Source organism: Ascaphus truei, unplaced genomic scaffold (genome assembly GCF_040206685.1).
Source record: "Ascaphus truei isolate aAscTru1 unplaced genomic scaffold, aAscTru1.hap1 HAP1_SCAFFOLD_2589, whole genome shotgun sequence".
Lineage (NCBI taxonomy): Eukaryota > Metazoa > Chordata > Amphibia > Anura > Ascaphidae > Ascaphus > Ascaphus truei.
Genome location: NW_027455524.1, coordinates 24,323 through 35,181, shown reverse-complemented (window position 1 = coordinate 35,181; position 10,859 = coordinate 24,323). Strand labels below are relative to the sequence as shown.

At 33.9% G+C, this 10,859-nt stretch overlaps 9 non-coding genes across 9 annotated transcripts; all 9 read left to right on the top strand.

The window, feature by feature from the left end:
• Window positions 1–205: 205 nt before the first annotated feature.
• TRNAL-CAG (transfer RNA leucine (anticodon CAG)) lies at window positions 206–288 on the top strand. The gene has a single exon. It is a non-coding gene; the product is annotated as a tRNA-Leu (tRNA).
• A 1,072-nt stretch (window positions 289–1,360) lies between these two features.
• On the top strand, window positions 1,361–1,442 carry TRNAL-CAG (transfer RNA leucine (anticodon CAG)). The gene has a single exon. It is a non-coding gene; the product is annotated as a tRNA-Leu (tRNA).
• Window positions 1,443–2,667: 1,225 nt separating this feature from the next.
• TRNAL-CAG (transfer RNA leucine (anticodon CAG)) lies at window positions 2,668–2,750 on the top strand. Its single transcript has one exon. It is a non-coding gene; the product is annotated as a tRNA-Leu (tRNA).
• Window positions 2,751–3,822: 1,072 nt separating this feature from the next.
• TRNAL-CAG (transfer RNA leucine (anticodon CAG)) lies at window positions 3,823–3,905 on the top strand. The gene has a single exon. It is a non-coding gene; the product is annotated as a tRNA-Leu (tRNA).
• A 1,225-nt stretch (window positions 3,906–5,130) lies between these two features.
• Window positions 5,131–5,213, top strand: TRNAL-CAG (transfer RNA leucine (anticodon CAG)). Its single transcript has one exon. It is a non-coding gene; the product is annotated as a tRNA-Leu (tRNA).
• A 1,071-nt stretch (window positions 5,214–6,284) lies between these two features.
• TRNAL-CAG (transfer RNA leucine (anticodon CAG)) lies at window positions 6,285–6,367 on the top strand. Its single transcript has one exon. It is a non-coding gene; the product is annotated as a tRNA-Leu (tRNA).
• A 1,224-nt stretch (window positions 6,368–7,591) lies between these two features.
• TRNAL-CAG (transfer RNA leucine (anticodon CAG)) lies at window positions 7,592–7,674 on the top strand. Its single transcript has one exon. It is a non-coding gene; the product is annotated as a tRNA-Leu (tRNA).
• Window positions 7,675–8,739: 1,065 nt separating this feature from the next.
• Window positions 8,740–8,822, top strand: TRNAL-CAG (transfer RNA leucine (anticodon CAG)). Its single transcript has one exon. It is a non-coding gene; the product is annotated as a tRNA-Leu (tRNA).
• A 1,071-nt stretch (window positions 8,823–9,893) lies between these two features.
• On the top strand, window positions 9,894–9,976 carry TRNAL-CAG (transfer RNA leucine (anticodon CAG)). Its single transcript has one exon. It is a non-coding gene; the product is annotated as a tRNA-Leu (tRNA).
• The last annotated feature ends 883 nt before the right edge of the window (window positions 9,977–10,859 follow it).

Sequence of the window (10,859 nt, the reverse complement as noted above, 5' to 3'; positions counted from 1 at the left end):
AAAAAAAGAAAAAATAAAAATAAAGACCTACGGGAGGAGGATGTAGTGTAGAGAGAGATAGAGAACCATCCACATTCTGTGCCACACACTAACATGTCTTTTGCATATATATTTATCACATTATCACCACTATGTATGCTTGTTTCTCAATGCCTCATTGTGTTTGAAGCTCTGTGTGGAATATTACAAAACAAATTCCTCAGTTGTCAGGATGGCCGAGCGGTCTAAGGCGCTGCGTTCAGGTCGCAGTCTCCTCTGGAGGCGTGGGTTCGAATCCCACTTCTGACAAGCTTTGCTTCTTTTACAGTGTCAAAAGTTTCTATAACAGCAATAATCTATTTGTAGCTGTATTTAACCGATAACCGCAATTAACATAAAATAGTTCCATTATAGTAACATGAACTGTTACCATTTTAACACATTAGCTGCCAGAATACCCTGCAATGCAATAGAGCAATGTGGGTAATGACCAATCTTGGTGTCTCCCTTTTGGAAAATATGTTGTTACATTTATGACACAGTATAAACTAAATGAGATTTTATTTTGCAACATAGATTTGCCATGTGGAAAAAAAGCAGAGATTTGCCTATCTAATGTGTTTTCGACATTGAAAATCAAACTTCTAGCATTTCTTTTCAAAATTACATATATTATCATGTTAACTCTGTCTATAGATATTACATTTTCTTCGCCCCATCCAAAGCAGAAATTCAGAAACCAGAAATGAGTGCCCAAAGTGTGTTTCAAAGCCCTGTGTTTTCTCATTGTTTGAACCTCCAACCTCAGTGGCTGTGTAAGATTTCCATTAGAATTTATAACTATTTTCTGCTTTTGGTTGACAGTTTCATTCATTAACAGGAGAAAAGGAAATATGAAATAAAAGAACTGAAGAATTAAAATTGTTTTAACCGTCTGCAGTTCATAGATAAACCTCATGGTGGCACTGCTGCTTTACAAATCTCTAATGATAGTGAACTGAAGAAACTTATTGCAATAAACACACCATACAGTTACTTCAGAACCTAGTGTTCATTTCACAACATAAATTAGGAAATAAATAAACAGTAAGTGGATACATTATTGATACACTTTTTATGAAAATAATCAATCAGATGAAAAATAAAGTACATTTAATCAAAGACATGATGTAATAAATACATAATGTTAGACAATTAATATATCCAAATTGCTTTTGCTATCTAGACACTTTTTCAGAGAACCATCCACATTCTGTGCCACACACTAACATGTCTTTTGCATATATATTTATCACATTATCACAACTATGTATGCTTGTTTCTCAATGCCTCATTGTGTTTGAAGCTCTGTGTGGAATATTACAAAACAAATTCCTCAGTTGTCAGGATGGCCGAGCGGTCTAAGGCGCTGCGTTCAGGTCGCAGTCTCCTCTGGAGGCGTGGGTCGAATCCCACTTCTGACAAGCTTTGCTTCTTTTACAGTGTCAAAAGTTTCTATAACAACAATAATCTATTTGTAGCTGTATTTAACCGATAACCGCAATTAACATAAAATAGTTCCATTATAGTAACATGAACTGTTACCATTTTAACACATTAGCTGCCAGAATACCCTGCAATGCAATAGAGCAATGTGGGTAATGACCAATCTTGGTGTCTCCCTTTTGGAAAATATGTTGTTACATTTATGACACAGTATAAACTAAATGAGATTTTATTTTGCAACATAGATTTGCCATGTGGAAAAAAAGCAGAGATTTGCCTATCTAATGTGTTTTCGACATTGAAAATCAAACTTCTAGCATTTCTTTTCAAAATTACATATATTATCATGTTAACTCTGTCTATTGATATTACATTTTCTTCGCCCCATCCAAAGCAGAAATTCAGAAACCAGAAATGAGTGCCCAAAGTGTGTTTCAAAGCCCTGTGTTTTCTCATTGTTTGAACCTCCAACCTCAGTGGCTGTGTAAGATTTCCATTAGAATTTATAACTATTTTCTGCTTTTGGTTGACAGTTTCATTCATTAACAGGAGAAAAGGAAATATGAAATAAAAGAACTGTAGAATTAAAATTGTTTTAACCGTCTGCAGTTCATAGATAAACCTCATGGTGGCACTGTGGCTGTGTAAGATTTCCATTAGAATTTATAACTACTTTCTGCTTTTGGTTGACATTTTCATATTTTAACAGGAGAAAATGAAATAAGAAATAAAAGAACTGAAGAATTACATTTTTTTGAACAGTTCATAGATAAACCTCATGGTGGCACTGCTGCTTTACAAATCTCTAATGAAAGTGAACTGAAGAAACTTATTGCAATAAACACACCATACAGTTACTTCAGAACCTAGTGTTCATTTCACAACATGAATGAGGAAATAAATAAACAGTAAGTGGATACATTATTGATACTCTTTTTATGAAAATAATCAATCAGATGAAATATATAGTACATTTAATCAGTGACATGGTGTAATAAATACATAATGTTAGACCATTAATATATCCAAATTGCTTTTGCTAACTAGACGCTTTTTCAGAGAACCATCCACATTCTGTGCCACACACTAACATGTCTTTTGCATATATATTTATCACATTATCACCACTATGTATGCTTGTTTCTCAATGCCTCATTGTGTTTGAAGCTCTGTGTGGAATATTACAAAACAAATTCCTCAGTTGTCAGGATGGCCGAGCGGTCTCAGGCGCTGCGTTCAGGTCGTAGTCTCCTCTGGAGGCGTGGGTTTGAATCCCACTTCTGACAAGCTTTGCTTCTTTTACAGTGTCAAAAGTTTCTATAACAGCAATAATCTATTTGTAGCTGTATTTAACCGATAACAGCCATTAACATAAAATAGTTCCATTATAGTAACATGTACTGTTACCATTTTAACACATTAGCTGCCAGAATACCCTGCAATGCAATAGAGCAATGTGGGTAATGACCAATCTTGGTGTCTCCCTTTTGGAAAATATGTTGTTACATTTATGACACAGTATAAACTAAATGAGATTTTATTTTGCAACATAGATTTGCCATGTGGAAAAAAAGCAGAGATTTGCCTATCTAATGTGTTTTCGACATTGAAAATAAAACTTCTAGCATTTCTTTTCAAAATTACATATATTATCATGTTAACTCTGTCTATAGATATTACATTTTCTTCGCCCCATCCAAAGCAGAAATTCAGAAACCAGAAATGAGTGCCCAAAGTGTGTTTCAAAGCCCTGTGTTTTCTCATTGTTTGAACCTCCAACCTCAGTGGCTGTGTAAGATTTCCATTAGAATTTATAACTATTTTCTGCTTTTGGTTGACAGTTTCATTCATTAACAGGAGAAAAGGAAATATGAAATAAAAGAACTGAAGAATTAAAATTGTTTTAACCGTCTGCAGTTCATAGATAAACCTCATGGTGGCACTGCTGCTTTACAAATCTCTAATGATAGTGAACTGAAGAAACTTATTGCAATAAACACACCATACAGTTACTTCAGAACCTAGTGTTCATTTCACAACATGAATTAGGAAATAAATAAACAGTAAGTGGATACATTATTGATACACTTTTTATGAAAATAATCAATCAGATGAAAAATAAAGTACATTTAATCAAAGACATGATGTAATAAATACATAATGTTAGACAATTAATATATCCAAATTGCTTTTGCTAACTAGACGCTTTTTCAGAGAACCATCCACATTCTTTGCCACACACTAACATGTCTTTTGGATATATATTTATCACATTATCACAACTATGTATGCTTGTTTCTCAATGCCTCATTGTGTTTGAAGCTCTGTGTGGAATATTACAAAACAAATTCTTCAGTTGTCAGGATGGCCGAGCGGTCTAAGGCGCTGCGTTCAGGTCGCAGTCTCCTCTGGAGGCGTGGGTTCGAATCCCACTTCTGACAAGCTTTGCTTCTTTTACAGTGTCAAAAGTTTCTATAACAGCAATAATCTATTTGTAGCTGTATTTAACCGATAACTGCAATTAACATAAAATAGTTCCATTATAGTAACATGAACTGTTACCATTTTAACACATTAGCTGCCAGAATACCCTGCAATGCAATAGAGCAATGTGGGTAATGACCAATCTTGGTGTCTCCCTTTTGGAAAATATGTTGTTACATTTATGACACAGTATAAACTAAATGAGATTTTATTTTGCAACATAGATTTGCCATGTGGAAAAAAAGCAGAGATTTGCCTATCTAATGTGTTTTCGACATTGAAAATCAAACTTCTAGCATTTCTTTTCAAAATTACATATATTATCATGTTAACTCTGTCTATAGATATTACATTTTCTTTGCCCCATCCAAAGCAGAAATTCAGAAACCAGAAATGAGTGCCCAAAGTGTGTTTCAAAGCCCTGTGTTTTCTCATTGTTTGAACCTCCAACCTCAGTGGCTGTGTAAGATTTCCATTAGAATTTATAACTATTTTCTGCTTTTGGTTGACAGTTTCATTCATTAACAGGAGAAAAGGAAATATGAAATAAAAGAACTGAAGAATTAAAATTGTTTTAACCGTCTGCAGTTCATAGATAAACCTCATTGTGGCACTGTGGCTGTGTAAGATTTCCATTAGAATTTATAACTACTTTCTGCTTTTGGTTGACATTTTCATTCTTTAACAGGAGAAAATGAAATAAGAAATAAAAGAACTGAAGAATTACATTTTTTTGAACAGTTCATAGATAAACCTCATGGTGGCACTGCTGCTTTACAAATCTCTAATGAAAGTGAACTGAAGAAACTTATTGCAATAAACACACCATACAGTTACTTCAGAACCTAGTGTTCATTTCACAACATGAATGAGGAAATAAATAAACAGTAAGTGGATACATTATTGATACTCTTTTTATGAAAATAATCAATCAGATGAAATATATAGTACATTTAATCAGTGACATGGTGTAATAAATACATAATGTTAGACCATTAATATATCCAAATTGCTTTTGCTAACTAGACGCTTTTTCAGAGAACCATCCACATTCTGTGCCACACACTAACATGTCTTTTGCATATATATTTATCACATTATCACCACTATGTATGCTTGTTTCTCAATGCCTCATTGTGTTTGAAGCTCTGTGTGGAATATTACAAATCCAATTCCTCAGTTGTCAGGATGGCCGAGCGGTCTAAGGCGCTGCGTTCAGGTCGCAGTCTCCTCTGGAGGCGTGGGTTCGAATCCCACTTCTGACAAGCTTTGCTTCTTTTACAGTGTCAAAAGTTTCTATAACAGCAATAATCTATTTGTAGCTGTATTTAACCGATAACAGCAATTAACATAAAATATTTCCATTATAGTAACATGAACTGTTACCATTTTAACACATTAGCTGCCAGAATACCCTGCAATGCAATAGAGCAATGTGGGTAATGACCAATCTTGGTGTCTCCCTTTTGGAAAATATGTTGTTACATTTATGACACAGTATAAACTAAATGAGATTTTATTTTGCAACATAGATTTGCCATGTGGAAAAAAAGCAGAGATTTGCCTATCTAATGTGTTTTCGACATTGAAAATCAAACTTCTAGCATTTCTTTTCAAAATTACATATATTATCATGTTAACTCTGTCTATAGATATTACATTTTCTTCGCCCCATCCAAAGCAGAAATTCAGAAACCAGAAATGAGTGCCCAAAGTGTGTTTCAAAGCCCTGTGTTTTCTCATTGTTTGAACCTCCAACCTCAGTGGCTGTGTAAGATTTCCATAAGAATTTATAACTATTTTCTGCTTTTGGTTGACAGTTTCATTCATTAACAGGAGAAAAGGAAATATGAAATAAAAGAACTGAAGTATTAAAATTGTTTTAACCGTCTGCAGTTCATAGATAAACCTCATGGTGGCACTGCTGCTTTACAAATCTCTAATGATAGTGAACTGAAGAAACTTATTGCAATAAACACACCATACAGTTACTTCAGAACCTAGTGTTCATTTCACAACATGAATGAGGAAATAAATAAACAGTAAGTGGATACATTATTGATACTCTTTTATGAAAATAATCAATCAGATGAAATATATAGTACATTTAATCAGTGACATGGTGTAATAAATACATAATGTTAGACCATTAATATATCCAAATTGCTTTTGCTAACTAGACGCTTTTTCAGAGAACCATCCACATTCTGTGCCACACACTAACATGTCTTTTGCATATATATTTATCACATTATCACCACTATGTATGCTTGTTTCTCAATGCCTCATTGTGTTTGAAGCTCTGTGTGGAATATTACAAAACAAATTCCTCAGTTGTCAGGATGGCCGAGCGGTCTAAGGCGCTGCGTTCAGGTCGCAGTCTCCACTGGAGGCGTGGGTTCGAATCCCACTTCTGACAAGCTTTGCTTCTTTTACAGTGTCAAAAGTTTCACTAACAGCAATAATCTATTTGTAGCTGTATTTAACCGATAACAGCAATTAACATAAAATATTTCCATTATAGTAACATGAACTGTTACCATTTTAACACATTAGCTGCCAGAATACCCTGCAATGCAATAGAGCAATGTGGGTAATGACCAATCTTGGTGTCTCCCTTTTGGAAAATATGTTGTTACATTTATGACACAGTATAAACTAAATGAGATTTTATTTTGCAACATAGATTTGCCATGTGGAAAAAAAGCAGAGATTTGCCTATCTAATGTGTTTTCGACATTGAAAATCAAACTTCTAGCATTTCTTTTCAAAATTACATATATTATCATGTTAACTCTGTCTATAGATATTACATTTTCTTCGCCCCATCCAAAGCAGAAATTCAGAAACCAGAAATGAGTGCCCAAAGTGTGTTTCAAAGCCCTGTGTTTTCTCATTGTTTGAACCTCCAACCTCAGTGGCTGTGTAAGATTTCCATTAGAATTTATAACTATTTTCTGCTTTTGGTTGACAGTTTCATTCATTAACAGGAGAAAAGGAAATATGAAATAAAAGAACTGAAGAATTAAAATTGTTTTAACCGTCTGCAGTTCATAGATAAACCTCATGGTGGCACTGTGGCTGTGTAAGATTTCCATTAGAATTTATAACTACTTTCTGCTTTTGGTTGACATTTTCATATTTTAACAGGAGAAAATGAAATAAGAAATAAAAGAACTGAAGAATTACATTTTTTTGAACAGTTCATAGATAAACCTCATGGTGGCACTGCTGCTTTACAAATCTCTAATGAAAGTGAACTGAAGAAACTTATTGCAATAAACACACCATACAGTTACTTCAGAACCTAGTGTTCATTTCACAACATGAATGAGGAAATAAATAAACAGTAAGTGGATACATTATTGATACTCTTTTATGAAAATAATCAATCAGATGAAATATATAGTACATTTAATCAGTGACATGGTGTAATAAATACATAATGTTAGACCATTAATATATCCAAATTGCTTTTGCTAACTAGACGCTTTTTCAGAGAACCATCCACATTCTGTGCCACACACTAAAATGTCTTTTGCATATATATTTATCACTTTATCACCACTATGTATGCTTGTTTCTCAATGCCTCATTGTGTTTGAAGCTCTGTGTGGAATATTACAAAACAAATTCCTCAGTTGTCAGGATGGCCGAGCGGTCTAAGGCGCTGCGTTCAGGTCGCAGTCTCCTCTGGAGGCGTGGGTTCGAATCCCACTTCTGACAAGCTTTGCTTCTTTTACAGTGTCAAAAGTTTCTATAACAGCAATAATCTATTTGTAGCTGTATTTAACCGATAACAGCAATTAACATAAAATAGTTCCATTATAGTAACATGTACTGTTACCATTTTAACACATTAGCAGCCAGAATACCCTGCAATGTAATAGAGCAATGTGGGTAATGACCAATCTTGGTGTCTCCCTTTTGGAAAATATGTTGTTACATTTATGACACAGTATAAACTAAATGAGATTTTATTTTGCAACATAGATTTGCCATGTGGAAAAAAAGCAGAGATTTGCCTATCTAATGTGTTTTCGACATTGAAAATAAAACTTCTAGCATTTCTTTTCAAAATTACATATATTATCATGTTAACTCTGTCTATAGATATTACATTTTCTTCGCCCCATCCAAAGCAGAAATTCAGAAACCAGAAATGAGTGCCCAAAGTGTGTTTCAAAGCCCTGGGTTTTCTCATTGTTTGAACCTCCAACCTCAGTGGCTGTGTAAGATTTCCATTAGAATTTATAACTACTTTCTGCTTTTGGTTGACATTTTCATTCTTTAATAGGAGAAAATGAAATAAGAAATAAAAGAACTGAAGAATTACATTTTTTTGAACAGTTCATAGATAAACCTCATGGTGGCACTGCTGCTTTACAAATCTCTAATGAAAGTGAACTGAAGAAACTTATTGCAATAAACACACCATACAGTTACTTCAGAACCTAGTGTTCATTTCACAACATGAATGAGGAAATAAATAAACAGTAAGTGGATACATTATTGATACTCTTTTTATGAAAATAATCAATCAGATGAAATATATAGTACATTTAATCAGTGACATGGTGTAATAAATACATAATGTTAGACCATTAATATATCCAAATTGCTTTTGCTAACTAGACGCTTTTTCAGAGAACCATCCACATTCTGTGCCACACACTAACATGTCTTTTGCATATATATTTATCACATTATCACCACTATGTATGCTTGTTTCTCAATGCCTCATTGTGTTTGAAGCTCTGTGTGGAATATTACAAATCCAATTCCTCAGTTGTCAGGATGGCCGAGCGGTCTAAGGCGCTGCGTTCAGGTCGCAGTCTCCTCTGGAGGCGTGGGTTCGAATCCCACTTCTGACAAGCTTTGCTTCTTTTACAGTGTCAAAAGTTTCTATAACAGCAATAATCTATTTGTAGCTGTATTTAACCGATAACAGCAATTAACATAAAATATTTCCATTATAGTAACATGAACTGTTACCATTTTAACACATTAGCTGCCAGAATACCCTGCAATGCAATAGAGCAATGTGGGTAATGACCAATCTTGGTGTCTCCCTTTTGGAAAATATGTTGTTACATTTATGACACAGTATAAACTAAATGAGATTTTATTTTGCAACATAGATTTGCCATGTGGAAAAAAAGCAGAGATTTGCCTATCTAATGTGTTTTCGACATTGAAAATCAAACTTCTAGCATTTCTTTTCAAAATTACATATATTATCATGTTAACTCTGTCTATAGATATTACATTTTCTTCGCCCCATCCAAAGCAGAAATTCAGAAACCAGAAATGAGTGCCCAAAGTGTGTTTCAAAGCCCTGTGTTTTCTCATTGTTTGAACCTCCAACCTCAGTGGCTGTGTAAGATTTCCATAAGAATTTATAACTATTTTCTGCTTTTGGTTGACAGTTTCATTCATTAACAGGAGAAAAGGAAATATGAAATAAAAGAACTGAAGTATTAAAATTGTTTTAACCGTCTGCAGTTCATAGATAAACCTCATGGTGGCACTGCTGCTTTACAAATCTCTAATGATAGTGAACTGAAGAAACTTATTGCAATAAACACACCATACAGTTACTTCAGAACCTAGTGTTCATTTCACAACATGAATGAGGAAATAAATAAACAGTAAGTGGATACATTATTGATACTCTTTTATGAAAATAATCAATCAGATGAAATATATAGTACATTTAATCAGTGACATGGTGTAATAAATACATAATGTTAGACCATTAATATATCCAAATTGCTTTTGCTAACTAGACGCTTTTTCAGAGAACCATCCACATTCTGTGCCACACACTAACATGTCTTTTGCATATATATTTATCACATTATCACCACTATGTATGCTTGTTTCTCAATGCCTCATTGTGTTTGAAGCTCTGTGTGGAATATTACAAAACAAATTCCTCAGTTGTCAGGATGGCCGAGCGGTCTAAGGCGCTGCGTTCAGGTCGCAGTCTCCACTGGAGGCGTGGGTTCGAATCCCACTTCTGACAAGCTTTGCTTCTTTTACAGTGTCAAAAGTTTCACTAACAGCAATAATCTATTTGTAGCTGTATTTAACCGATAACAGCAATTAACATAAAATATTTCCATTATAGTAACATGAACTGTTACCATTTTAACACATTAGCTGCCAGAATACCCTGCAATGCAATAGAGCAATGTGGGTAATGACCAATCTTGGTGTCTCCCTTTTGGAAAATATGTTGTTACATTTATGACACAGTATAAACTAAATGAGATTTTATTTTGCAACATAGATTTGCCATGTGGAAAAAAAGCAGAGATTTGCCTATCTAATGTGTTTTCGACATTGAAAATCAAACTTCTAGCATTTCTTTTCAAAATTACATATATTATCATGTTAACTCTGTCTATAGATATTACATTTTCTTCGCCCCATCCAAAGCAGAAATTCAGAAACCAGAAATGAGTGCCCAAAGTGTGTTTCAAAGCCCTGTGTTTTCTCATTGTTTGAACCTCCAACCTCAGTGGCTGTGTAAGATTTCCATTAGAATTTATAACTATTTTCTGCTTTTGGTTGACAGTTTCATTCATTAACAGGAGAAAAGGAAATATGAAATAAAAGAACTGAAGAATTAAAATTGTTTTAACCGTCTGCAGTTCATAGATAAACCTCATGGTGGCACTGCTGCTTTACAAATCTCTAATGAAAGTGAACTGAAGAAACTTATTGCAATAAACACACCATACAGTTACTTCAGAACCTAGTGTTCATTTCACAACATGAATGAGGAAACAAATAAACAGTAAGTGGATACATTATTGATACACTTTTTATGAAAATAATCAATCAGATGAAAAATAAAGTACATTTAATCAAAGACATGATGTAATAAATACATAATGTTAGAC